Below are 14,083 nucleotides of genomic sequence, written 5' to 3' on the forward strand. Positions count from 1 at the left end.
TGCCCTCAGGAAACTTACCCGTCAGTAGTGCAATATTCAGCAATGTGACGCTACCGGAGTAGCTGAGCCAAATTATGTGATACGGCTGGAAATTCTAGGATCAAGGAGTGATGGAGATGAGATATGGTTATTGGTAAAAGCCTGCTGGCTTAGCTGAGCTGTTTTGGGACAGGGCTGTTAAATTATCACTCGGTTTCATTTATCAGACTCCACAAGCAGGCCCTCATCTGATTTGTATATCAAATAAAAATGCCAGTTGTGTAGTTTTCAACTAGAAAAGTGTCTGTCCGATGCAAAAATGTCTTTGCGTCAATATGCCCAGCACGTTATGTCCTACAAGTAGAAGCCAGGTGGTAACTGGAGAAGCGTTTGGGGAGCACAGGTTTATTGAAAGGAGCAGTCAGATGACTTAAAAGCTTAGGAGCCAATAGGCTGGGTATCCAGACTCACCCATCTCCACAGTAGGGATGACCTTGCCTGTGGGACCTTCATATTCCTAGTCTGTTGGCCAAGACCCCCTGCTCTCTGGCTTCGATAGTGTTTTGATATGCATGGTCAAGTTGACCCTCCTGAATGAAGGCTTTACAATTGTAATCCGCACACAGGAACCACCTGGGAATCTTGTTAAATACAGATTGGGAAAAAAATTAAAAACAAAAAAATACAGATTGGGATTCAGTAGGTTTGGGATGGGGCCTGAAGACTAGCAGTTTTAATGCATGCCAAAATTCCTTCACTACCTAGTCTTCTTGAACCACTGAGCTCTTTTAGTTATTTATTTAAAAATTTTTTTATTTTTATTTTATTTTTTAAAAAGATTTTATTTATTTATTCATGAGAGAGAGAGAGGGAGAGAGAGGCAGAGACACAGGCAGAGGGAGAAGCAGGCTCCATGCAGGGAGCCTGACGTGGGACTCGATCCCGGGTCATCAGGATCAGGCCCTCGGCTGAAGGTGGCGCTAAACCGCTGAGCCACCTGGGCTGCGCCCTCCCCCCCTCCCCCGCCATTTTTTTTTTTTTTTTTTTTAATTTATCTGACAGAACCAGAGAGCACAAGCAGGGGGAATGCAGAGGGAGAGGGAGAAGCAGGCTCCCGACTGAGGGACCGCCAGATCCCAGGACTTAGGGATCCCAACACCAGCCGAAGGCAGGTGCTCAACCGACTCAGCCACTCAGGTGCCCCGCCACTGAGCCCTTTTAAGGACCGTCTTTGGGGACACCTGGGTGGCTCAGCGGTTGGCTGGCCTTCTGCCTTTGCCTCAGGGTGTGATCCCTGAGGTCCCAGGATCGAGTCCCACATCGGGCTCCCTGCATGGAGCCCGCTTCTCCCTCTGCCTGTGTCTCTGCCTCTCTCTTTCTCTCATGAATAAATAAATAAAATCTCAAAAAAAAAAAAAAAAGACCGTCTTATTTCTGCTCTAGTTCTGACAATGGTAATTTATAATTTCATATTCAGATGGGCGACCTTCTGTTTTAGTACCTGGTTGAGAAGAGGAGCCCCTGGTGGTAGCTTCCTTTTTTTTTTTTTTTTTGGTGGTAGCTTCCTAAAGGAGCAAGGGGAGATCTCTGAGCAGGTGAGACTTTCACTTGGGGGCTAAAGAACTGGCTCAGACATTCTGGCTTCTTGTGACTCTGTTGTGGCCTGGGAGCTGCAGACCAACCACTGACCTACCTTTACCTTTCACTTTACCTAAAGCCCCTGAGGTCTTTGATTCTTCTCTTTACAGAGAAAGAAAAGCAAAACTTGTATTAAGTGTTTGTGAAGTCACTTAGCCTGAACCTTCAAAGACGGTGCCTTCATAATTTTAAATGAAGAATTGACCAGAATAGGATGGAGGCAATGGGCAGCCCCAGTGGCTCAGTGGTTTAGCACCGCCTTTGGCCCAGGGCCTGATCCTGATGTCCCAGGACGGAGTTCCAGTTGGGCTCCCTGCATGGAGCCTGCTTCTCTCTCTGCCTGTGTCTCTGCCTCTCTCTCCCTCTCTGTGTCTCTCATGAATGAATAAATAAAATCTTAAAAAAAAAAAAAAAAGGATGGGGGAATTGGTCACAAGCGTACTACTAATACCACTTTACATTTTAATTAATTAATTAATTTTAAAAGATTTTCTTTAATTAAGAGCACAAGTCGGGGTCAGGCCCACAGTAGTTGGCGACAAGCAGAGAGAGAAGCAGACTCCCCCACTGAGTAGGGAGACCCAGAACCCCCAGGATCCCACCCTGGGTCAAAGGCAGAGGCTCAGCCACTGGGCCACCCAGGAGTCCCACCACTTTACATTTTAAAAACACTTGACAGTTACAAATCATTTAGATATCCACAATCTATTTGATCCTTAGAACCCTGGAAGGTAGAGCTGGCATTTTCCCCATTCACTGGATAAAGCAGCCTCCAAGAGGGCAAAAGATTTAGTCAGGCTCAACCAGCTACCTGGTGGTAGAACCTGGGTTCAGTGCTTTTAAATGCCCTCCTTGCCCAGACTGCATGACTTCTTGAATACCTGTGTAAAAAGAATTGCAACAATCGCTGTGTCTCCCCCAGGTTTTCTGTGATTTGACCCTGCCCATTCTCATTGCCACTATCCCAACCCAGGCTTCTAACATCACACACTTGAATTCTTACCATAGTTGTCAGTGGAGGTTATTGAGACTAGAAGGAATGCTCATGGAACCTGACTATGTGCAGGCCTTGTGCCAAGGTCTGACAGTAGGGACAACTGTGTCCTGGACTTCTAGGAGATACAGAGACCGGTAACAGGTCACTGCAACAGGACAAGAAGGAGCAGAGATGGGAGATGTACAGGGACCCGCAGCCAGGCTAGGTGGTGGCAGGCTGCTCCTTCCTATGGGTCTTCTGGACATTGGGTTCTCGTCATCATTGACACTGAGTGTTGTGTGTTCTCCAGTCAAGATCCTTTAGTAACGGAGCGTCTGGGTGGCTCAGGCAGTTAAGTGTCTGCCTTCAGCTCAGGTCATGATCCTGGGGTCCTGGGATTGAGCCCTGAATTGGACTCCTTGCTCACTGGGGAGTCAGCTTCCCCCTCTCCCTGTGTCTCTCCCCCCATTCTTGCACGTTCTTTCTCTCAAATAAATAAAAAAATTTTTTAAAAGATTTTATTTATTTATTCATGAGAGATACAGAGAGAGAGGCAGAGACATAGGCAGAGGGAGAAACAGGCTCCCCAGGAGGAACCCGATGTGGGACTCATCTCAGATCCCAGGATCAGGCCCTGAGACCAAGGCAGATGCTCAACCACTGAGCCACCCAGGGGTCCCTAAATAAATAAAATCTTAAGAATTAAAAAAAAAAAAAAGATTACCCAGGAGTCCAGTCATTGTGTAATAAAAAAAAAAAAAAAAAAAGAGAGAGAGAGAGAGAGAGAGATTTTAGTAACATCACAGTGCCAAGATCCCACCTTGGCATTCAGTGTCCTCCATTATTTGGCCCCTGTATCTTAACACTCCTCGACGCCGTCACAATATTCTTCTGATCAGCCCCAGCACTTATTGTTGCATATTCCTATAATTCTGGTCAAAGAATCATAGCAACAACCTTAATATACTTACCACTTGTCTGTGTCATTCTCCTAAGTACTTTCTTTTTTTTTTTTTTTTAAGATTTTATTTATTTATCCATGAGAGACACACACACACACACATACACAGAGGCAGAGACACAGGCAGAGGGAGAAGCAGGCTCCATGCAGGGAGCCCAATGTGGGACTCGATCCCGGGTCTCCAGGACCATGTCCTGGGCTGAAGGCGGCGCTAAACCGCTGAGCCACCTGGGCTGCCCATCCTAAGTACTTTAATGCTTGGTATTCGATGTAATGCTTACAACGCGATGGGGTTGGGATCATCTTTCTCATTTTGTAGATTCAGAGAGGTTAAATAACTTACTCTAGTCACACAGCTAGAACATAGACTAGTAGAACTAACCCTTCAAGGTAATCCCAAAGTCATCTCACACTTAACATTTCACTCTGCTGAATGGAGGGGCAGAGAATGGCATAGATTAGGGGTTAGTAATTTTGTAATTTACTCGGTGGCTCCCACCCCTAAAACACTCTCTCCTTCAGGAATCTCAGTATTGCACTTCTCTCTCAAAACACCCCAGGGACTCTCCCTCACCTTGAATTCCCTCAGTTGTTGACTGCTGCCTTTATACCATATGATCTTGGATTAGTTATGCTTCCAACGCCTTGGGATTGCTCTCTAGTGATTTCGGGGAGGTGCATTTGATCCTGACTACAAACTGCTACTCAGCTAGATGGCCAACATCCATAATAGTAACAACTAATAATTAATGTTGCTGAAAATGGAGAACTGTTATTCAGAACACCAGTAGAGGCATTGAGAAGGCCTCAAAAAAGAGGGGAAAGAAAAGGGCCATGCAGTGTAATTAGCATGGTTATATCTCTGGGCTACAGTTTTCTCATGTGTAAAGGGCTTGAACTAGATGGTCTCTAGCCAACAAATGTTTATTGTACTCCCTCCATGCACCGGGCACTGTTCTAGGTCCTGATGATAAAAAAGACAAAAATTCTCTTGTTATTTTAGTAGAAGGAGATAACAATAGACAAAGTAAATACGTAAATACAGAAAGTATATATTATGTCAGATCGTGATAAATGTGATGGAGAAATACAAAGCAGGGAAGGGAAAAGGAAATGGAGAGGAGTGACATTAACTGACTTGCATTTAGGAGGCCGTGGAGAATGAAGAATCGACCGAAGGTAAGTGGATAAGCGAGTACCCAGGGAGGCTGATTAGCAGATAATCACAGCAATCCAGTGAAGGACTGGTGGTGTGGCCTGGACAGGGAGTAGAGGTTAGAAGTGGTACGATTTTGGATATATTTTGAAGGTAAAGCCAGTTGAATTTACTTTTTTTTTTCAAGATTTTATTTATTTATTTATGAGAGACACACAGAGAAAGGGAGAGACATAGGCAGAGGGAGAAGCAGGCTCCCTATGAGGAGCCCGATGTGGGACTGGATCCCCCAACCATGGGATCACGACCTGAGGTGAAGGCAGATGCTCAACCACTGAGCCACCCTGGCGTCCCCAGCTGAATTTACTGATGAATTGTATGGAGAGCAGACTCAAGGATGTCTCCAAGTTCTTTGCCTTGGAAGGAAGAAACATCTGGGAGGATAGAGTTGCCATTAATGAAGATGCCACTATGAATGGAGCAGGTTTCGAGGAAATGACCAAGCAGAAATCTGGAGTAAGCTGTAGATACGTACGTCTGGAATTTAAGGGGGTGGTCCAGGCTAGGGATGGAAAGGTGAGAGCCATTGGGTGTAGATGGTGTATCAGACATTTCTTTAAATTCTCTTGGCCCTGCCTCTTCCCCCAGCTTGATGTCCTGCCACTGGTGTTAGCCCTACTGGCAATGGGTATGAATTGACAAGTGCGTCACCCCTGCCTTTCTGTGTACTTCTTGCTTCCTGTACAAGGGTGGTGGTGGACAAACATGGAAACTCACTCAGCACCACCATATGTACAACCCAAAACTATGGGGGAGTTCATGCTCAGGGGGCCACCCTTAATGGTGAAGGAAAACTGATGGATAAATGTAAATCCCTTATTATCCTTCAGTTGACAGTTCTGAATCTCCTTAGAAGGTTCTGTGGAGAAAAATGTCTGTGTATCCCATAGTTGTGGCCCGCTCAATAATGCTTCCTTGGTTTATCCTTTCTCCTCTATTCCTCTGTCACCCTGTCCCTCATTTTGCTCCCTGGAATTTCATTCCCAAATAAACTACCTGCATGCAAACCTTTTATCAAGGCTCTGCTCCTAGGGATGCCTGGGTGGCTCAGTCAGTTAGGTGTCTGCCTTCAGCTTCAATTCCCAGGGTCCTGGGATCGAGCCCCACATCGGGCTCCCTGGTCAGCAGGGAGTCTACTTCTCCCTCTACTTCTCTGCCCTGCTTGTGTGCTCTCTCTCACTCTCTCTCTCAAAAATAAATAAATAAATAAATAAATAAATAAATAAACAAACAAACAAACAAATAAATATAAAAAGTTCTGCTTCTAGAGGAACCTAGGTGAAGACACATGGCATTCAACACCATGGGACCGAATGAAATCACCAATGGCTTGGTGAAGATTGGGTGCAGATACAAGGATCCAGCCCCAATACCCTCTAATATTTAAAGGTGAAGGAGATGAGGAGAACCCGTACCTTGAAGAAAATGTAGTGTCTTGGAAGCCAAGAGAAACAAGTATCGAAGGGAGAAGGAATGATCAGCTAATCCTCACTCAGCAGTCACATAAGGTGAAGAGTAACAGTGACCTTTTGTTTTGGCCACAACTAGGGGGGTGGGGACGGGGTAGAGGGGTGGGTATGATTGCTGACCAAGGAGCATTTTATACAGAGTCCTGCAGTGATTGAAATAGGCTCGAGAGAGAAGCTGGAGGGGAAGTCGGGTCAGGAGAGACTCTTTTTAAGATGAGTGGAATTATAGCACATTTCAATATATTTATATGCTACCGGGAATGATTTAGCAAAGAGGGAAAAGCAGATGATGCAGGGGAGAGGAGAGAGCGTTGCTGGAGGGAGGGGATGGGATCAAGTGGCCAGTGGAAGGTGTCTGCCTTAGATAGGAGCCAGACAGTTTATCCCCACACTGCAGGAGGAAAAGCAGAGTATGTGGGGAAATTCTCACATCCCACGACTCACTGGTGCTTGAATCGCAAGATGTCAATCAGGCTTCGAGCCTGTGCCATCCACCACACCCCTTCGTTTTACAGTGACACCAGAGAGAGGTGACCTCCCCAAGGACACGCCAGGGGATTAGAAGCAGAATCGCAGTGAGAATCCAAGGCTCCCCGGACCCTCCCAGCACCCCAGCACCCGAGGGCTCGGCTCTCCCCCTGGGGAGCATCCTGACCCTACTGAGTTACCCACCCCACCTGCACTCGGAGTAGAAGACGGTAGTCTAGTGGACTCTGGGAAGGACACCAGGAAAGGGAGATGGAGAGATGAATAATCTTCAGAATAGGACCAGCAAGCCACCGGGCAGGTGAATTTGAAGGTCTGCTGATGAGTTCACGGGATCTCCTAGATGTATCGAGGAACCAGCCTAATCACTGTACGGAAGGCTTTAAACCGGCAAATCGGGTAGAGCAAAATCTGCCAAAATGCAGGAGGAGGATATGATAAATTCAAGTGCAAACCGGAGGGCATGAATCCTTCTGGAATATAGATTCCTGGTTTTAAATACTCTGTCAGGCCTTGTTTCCTGACTTGAGGTTTGGAAACACACGGTCCCTCTAAACTTAGAGTTGAAAGCAGCACGAGAAGCAGGGTGGACAGGGAGTGTGTGTGGGGGTGTGTGCACGTAACAAAATGGCACGACCCTGCAAAGAGCCACACAGTTGGCTTTGCCCTGACTTCCAGGACGCTTGGAAAACCCCTGCGATCTTCTCTCCTAATTCCATTCATTTCTCGAACATTCTCTGTGCTCTGGTGTGATGTGCTAGGCTAAGTGCTTCAGGTTTGCGGGGGTAAGGGAGTAGGGGGGGATAAACCAAACAGATAACCAGAAAGATTCCCCATCCTTAAATTTTTACAGTCTTAGAAGAATAAGCTAGTCACACAGTTGACTAATTTCATGCCTGCTCCCCATCTCGTTCCTTAGTTTTTTGTTTTTTGTTTTTAAGATTTTATTTATTTGAGAGAGAGAGAACACAAGCAGGGTGGTGAGGGAGAGGGAGAGGGAGCCCAAGGCGAGGCGGGGCTCCATGATCCCTGGGGGCCCCCCCCACCCCGGGATCATGACCTGAGCCGAAGGCAGACACTTAACCCACTGCGCCACCCAGGTGCCCCTCTTATTCCTTAGTTATTTCAGGCCTGGGCAGAAAGGGTGTACAGTTTATGGGGAGACTGTCTCTAGTCACTGCAAAGGTAGTTCCCTGACAGTGGGTTCAAAAATATAAACTATCAACTGCTCTTGGGTACAAATTACTCCCATGTGAGCTGGTTGAGTGTGATCCACTTATCTCTAGGGCCGATCGCCAGTTAAATCCTGCCCAAGTAGCTGAAAGCCTGTTTGTTTTACGACAAACAGGAAAAAGGGGCCCTCACTGAAATGCTGGCCTAGGGAAGAGCCAGAAGCCAATGCTCTAATATGATTCTTTGGGGAATACTGAAGCTGGTACAGTGTGTGACACCCTCTTCCCCTTTTCCACCAAAATAGCATTTGAAGAGATGTGCAGGCCCTGGTTCTGACCACCAGTCGGGTGTTGAGGGGGGTGTCTGGGAGGTGAGGAGCTGGAATGTCACCACGTGACAATCCAGGAATGCTTCTCTGAAAAAAATAATCGTGATGTCTTCATTTCTGTCGCCCTTTGCAGCTGTTTCAAAACACTTGCAGTATCAGTGATTTCACGGAACCCTTACCTCCTTCTCGCAAGGTAGGTGGAGCAGGTTTGATTATCACTGTCATACAGCTTGAGTGACAGAGGGCCCAGGAGGCCATGTGACTCGGCCCAGGTCATGGGGCTAATAAGCAGCTGAGCTGGAACTGGAGGCTAGGTCTCCTGATGGTGAGTCGGATGCCCAGGTGACTGGGAGCCTCCACTGCCCCTCGGCCCTCAGATGAGTGTGTGGCCTTCCCACCTACGAATGACTCCCAGCACTGCCTGGTGCTGGGTCCTGCCTCTGCCCATACCAGCTGTCTGGCCTTGGGCAGGGGAAGGGTCTGTGCATTTTCCCTCATCTGGAAAATGAGCAAAATAAGAGTCCTTGAGTCTCCAAAGGTATTTTGAGGAGTAAATGAGATATTCTGGAGGAAGAAGAACATGTCTGGCACAGTGCAACGACATCCACAAACGCTTTATAAATAAAAAAGATTTTATTTATTTATTTATGAGAGACACACAGAGAGAGAGGCAGAGACACAAGCAGAGGGAGAAGCAGGCTCCATGCAGGGAGCCCGATGCGGAACTCGATACCGGGGCTCCAGGATCAGGCCCTGGGTCAAAGGCAGGCGCTAAACCGCTGTGCCACCCAGGGATCCCCAATAAATAAAATCTTTAAAAAAGAAGCCTCCCTCCCTTCCCACCTCCCCTCTCCTGCCCCTCCCCCTCTGTGATAAGGCTACCTCAAGTTACCGCTCTACTTTTTTTTTTTTTAATTTTTTTAAATTTTTATTTATTTATGATAGTCACACAGAGAGAGAGAGAGAGGCAGAGACACAGGCAGAGGGAGAAGCAGGCTCCATGCACCTGTAGCCCGACGTGGGATTCGATCCCGGGTCTCCAGGATCGCGCCCTGGGCCAAAGGCAGGCGCCAAACCGCTGCACCACCCGGGGATCCCTTCTTCATCTCTTCTTATGAGTGGAAACCAAGGCAGGAGAGATGACAGCTGTAAGGCAACACCTCTGTTGGTCCCAGAGCTGGGACACTCTGGCCCCCCTGCAGTTTCAACTCTTGGTTACTGGAAATCTTTAATTGTCTGGGTTTCCTTTCCTGCCTTCAAAAGTGGCAGCTAAGAAACCTAACTGAATCTCTGCAAACTCAGGATTACCTTTCAGAATGAAAACAGTGGAGAGCAAAGTGATTCGCAGCCTACAGACCCCCTCCAGCCCATGTGGCCTCCTCACACGCCGTTGGGCCCTGGGCGCTGGAAAGGCGACCCAGGGTGAGGGGCACATTCCAGCTGGCTCCCCACAAGTGGGTGATGGTTGAAAAGGTCAGAAGGGCGCTGCTCTGGCCTGATATTCCAGCGTCAGCTCTGCTGCCGGATAGCTGAGAACACCTTGAACAAGGCAAGGTGCACCTCTGTTTCCTCATCTAGAACAGGATGGCTGGATTAGATTATGTCTCAGCTGCCTTGCTGATAACCCAAAAGGGACGTGCTTAAGGACAATGGTGACTCGTGATAGGCACTGGGGAAAAAAAAAACACCCTTTTTTATTATGTAAAATTTTTTTTTTAAGATTTTATTTATTTATTCATGAGAGACACACAGAGAGAGAGAGAGAGGCAGAGACACGGGCGGAGGGAGAAGCAGGCTCCATGCAGGGAGCCCAATGTGGGACTTGATCCTGGGTCTCCAGGATCACACCCTGGACTGAAGGTGGCGCTTAAACCGCTGAGCCACCAGGGCTGCCCATTATGTAAAATTTCAAACCAAATTTAATGTCAACAAAATGATATGATGGACCCCCCATGGATGCTTAGCTTGTCCTTAACTGTTCTTTCTGGTTTCACCTGTACCTCTAACTCCTCCCGCTTGGTTATTTTGTACACTTTTTTTTTTTTTTGGGGGGGGGTGAAATTTACAAATACTGAAATGCAGAAATCTTTTTTTTTTTAAGATTTTATTTATTTATTCATGAGAGAGGCAGAGACACAGGCAGAGGGAGAGGCAGGCTCCTTGTGGGGAGCCCCATGTGGGACTCAATCCTGGGACTCCGGGATCATGCCTCTAGCCCTCAGCTGAAGGCAGATCCTAGACCGATGAGCCACCCAGGCGTCCCTGAAATGCAGAAATCTTAACTGTAGCATGGACAAATAGATCTGCCCTTGTAAACTGTACCTCTATCACCAGATAGAATATTTCCACCTTTCCAGAAAGTGGTCTCCTGTCCATCATGGGGAAATGCATCACTGAACTCGTGAGACAAACATGGACATGAGTTTAGCACACTGAGGGTTAGCACATGCTGTCTTCAGGCTGGCTTGGTCAAGTGGGATCTACTGTCTTAAGTTCCTGTTCCCCTTCCTGCTTCTGTCTGCTCCTGCCATCCTGCATGTCCCCAGAGGTGATGGCCTTCCGCATGGACTCTGTGTTCTATTACAAGGCCTTTTCTACCCTGGTTGCAGATTCTTTGAAGCAATCTTTGGGGTACCTGGCTGGTTCAGTCGGAGGAGCAAGTGACTCTTGATTTGGCTTCGTGATTTTGAGCTCCACATTTACTTATTTTTACTAAAAACAAATAAACTTTTAAAAGAGGAAAAAGCTCTTTTTTGTTTTTCCGAAACACACTTAGTCTCCAGGTTTTTTCTTTTGTTCTGGTCAGTTTTCCTTTCCTAAGACTGCTTGCTCATAAATGCTGCTGTTTCTCTCCTTAGAGCATTCTCACCTTTCTGTGTTTGGCCCATCATCTGAGTCCACCATCCTTTGTTTTGGACCATTTATACCCTGGACGCTAGTCACTGAGCTGTAACCCTAGCGTCCTCCGACCAAGGCCAAGCACTTGTTCAACAGTGAGCGGGTGAGGGAATGAATGCAAAGGACATGCTCTAGAAACACCTGCAGTCCACTAAGGAACACCAACCTGTCAGCTTGGCCATTTCTGGAGCACCTCTCTCTCTGTCTCAGCATTGAGCAAGAAGCTCTTTATCTGCCCCTTTGGAAGCCCCAGGATGTGAAAGGAAGGAGGCTGATTTACTGGCAAAATGTGACCCAGAGGACCATACTCCTCCCACCCCTCATCATTAAAAAAAAAAAAAAAAAAAAACAACAACACAGAGCAAGCTGGGCTATCGTGGATACTTCCTGTTTTCCTCTCTTGAAAGCATCCTGGATAGATGAAACAGGGATCAAAGGGACCGTCTGCCTCTGGGGCCCTGGGACTGGCTGAATGGCTTTTAACCCTCTGCTGTCTCCTGTGCCTGAGTGCCACAGGCACTTTACGCCTTCTATTTCCTGGGTAGATTTAACTTCTTGAGGGCAGGGGCCTTGCATGCATTCATTCATCAAACATTACTGTACTAAACGCTGGGCTTTGTTTGAGGACCTGGGGATACAAGGATGACTACCACACAGTCCCTGGCCTCATTCATCAAACAGCAATGATGGAAAGTGCTGACGCGACGAAGCACTTTCTCTGTGTCCCACACTCACTACATGCTTTTCATGCGTTCAATCCTTACAACAAGCATATGGGACTTAATGTGCCCATTTTACAGATAAGGAAAGCACAGCTTATGAAGGTTAAAGAACCCGTGACGGGCAGATGCCAAGGCTGAGGATAGAGTCCAGTGATCCAGAGACAGTGCAACCTGCCTTAGCTGTTAGGCTAGCCTGCCCTCTGCAGAAACTACCTCCGTGTCTGAAACGCAGGAGTGACTCATAGGTTTACAAACGCGGTTTATTGCTGGGCTTGGTCAGGTAGCTTCTGATGACCAGGTTTGTTTGCATCCCAGTTGTTGTACTGAACTGGACTAGAATGGCGGTGAGTTGATTTGCAGCCTCTGAAGGCCCGAATTAAAGCCCAGAAACTAAGGGATCACGTTTGGCCCTTTTTGGGAGACAAAGAATGTTTCTGAAACAGATCAGTTTTCCTCTTTTTTTTTTTTTCTTTTATGGGGGGTGGGGAGGGACATTTTAATAAAAAACTTGAGGGACTGTTGATAGGTAGTAATAGCAATCAAATGAACATATATACTGAGGAATTTTTTTTTAAAGATTTTATTTATTCATGAGAGAGACACACACACAGAGGCAGAGACACAGGCAGAGGGAGAAGCAGGCTCCCTGCGGGGAGCCCGATGTGGGACTTGATCCCGGGACTCCAGGATCAGGATCTGAGCCAAAGGCAGACGTTCAACCACTGAGCCACCCAGGTGTCCCATCGAGGAAGTTTTCTAAGCCTCAGTTCATATCATCACTCGCATCCTCGCTACAATAATTGGTTTTGTTTTTCCATTTCTGGGGAGGTGCTGAGGCCCAGACTGGTTCGTTAGCATACCCCAAGTTGCACAGCTAGACAGCACCAGGGGCTGATCCTACGTTCGACTAACTTGAAAACCTACACTTTAATCATACTGTCTCCCTGATGCTGCTGAAACTTGGCAGAGGGAGGAAGGAACTTCCTTCCTGCTATCTTCCTGACAAACTGTTAAGTGGCAGGTGAAGATACCAAGTAACCTTGAGAGCTGTTGGTGAGGGACGCTGGCGCACAGGATCTTCAGGTGCTTCCGATCTGCAATTCTATCTCTTTAAGACCCAGAGCTCCCATGCCAAGGCTGTTCATGATCCTAGGAGATTTCAGGGGTGGGGAAACTGGATTGAACGCGCTGACATACAACAAGCAAAAAAAGACCTCAGCATTTTTGCCTCGCCTCGGTGGCTCCTGCCTTTTTTTTTTTTCCCCTCTCCCTCTCTCATTTATTTATGACTCTGCTACTCCCTGGCCCTGCTGCTGTGTCAACACTGATAAAAGCAAATCTCCCCACAAACAGGTGCAGCCAGAGCTGCCCCTTGGACAGCTGCCAGGGAATGTGATCGCTCAGCTGAGGTGACCTGCCCCTGCCCAACCCCCTTCTCGGGTTCCAGCCCAGGGCATGTGTCCTTGGGCAGTTAATGTCTGTGTTCAGAGCCTGGTATCTCGGTTGGCATCACAGACTCCAGATAGCAGATGTGGCTGGGGTGGGGTGGGCCTGTGCAGGACCGGAGGGGTGGGGGCCGCCACGAGTTATCTATGTATTTTTCCCTTTGGTTTCTTCTGAAATTCAGATACCACCATGTCACCCAGTTCCTCCCGCAAGTATTTGAAAATCTTTCCTAGGAAGATCACTGCCTGCTTTTTGTAGGTAACAAATGTTTTTGTTTTTGTTTTGTTTTGTTTTTTTCCAGGCCTACCCATTTCCACACTCACACATACACTTGCAATGTAATGATCCGAAAGACATGATCCGAGTACCTCCTGGGGTTTCCTTGAGGGGGTCACCTAAAGAAACACTGGGTGAGCCAACCCTGTCATCCAGGGTGCATTTTGATGCTCCCAAGCCATGTGACTTTGCCTCTGGTTTGTAAAAGCGGAATTTCATCCCCCACTCCCCTCCCCACCCTCCGTTTCAGTGTTTTGTCCCCAAGCATCATTTCCCCACCTCCCGAGGGCACCAGCCTTTCCGGAAATGCCCGAGCTCCGCCGGCAGCCTCCACCTCCCGGGGGGTGAGCGGGGGCACCAGGCGGGGACGGCAGCGGGCGGGCCGGGGCTGGGCCGCGCTGGGCGGAGGGCGGGGGCTGCAGCCCGCGGCTGGGGGGGGGGGTTGCTATGCAAATGCGCCGCGGCCGGCGGCCCCCTTTACCCAGGGGCCCTCCGGTTGCCAAAACAGACCATTC

General features: G+C 47.9%; 1 long non-coding RNA gene across 6 annotated transcripts in view; it reads left to right on the top strand.

The window, feature by feature from the left end:
• LOC140637109 (uncharacterized) overlaps window positions 1–14,083 on the top strand; it is a 33,806-nt gene that overhangs the window by 10,127 nt on the left and 9,596 nt on the right. For 5 of the 6 annotated variants that reach the window (XR_012034339.1, XR_012034338.1, XR_012034336.1 and 2 more), the window contains exon 1: window positions 13,807–13,912. This is a non-coding gene — a long non-coding RNA (uncharacterized lncRNA). Of the gene's footprint in view, window positions 1–6,038; window positions 6,279–8,359; window positions 8,420–13,806; window positions 13,913–14,083 lie in introns of those variants that run through there. The other variant, XR_012034340.1, reaches the window with a different exon arrangement.

Source organism: Canis lupus, chromosome 7 (assembly GCF_048164855.1).
Source record: "Canis lupus baileyi chromosome 7, mCanLup2.hap1, whole genome shotgun sequence".
NCBI classification, from domain to species: Eukaryota; Metazoa; Chordata; class Mammalia; order Carnivora; family Canidae; genus Canis; species Canis lupus.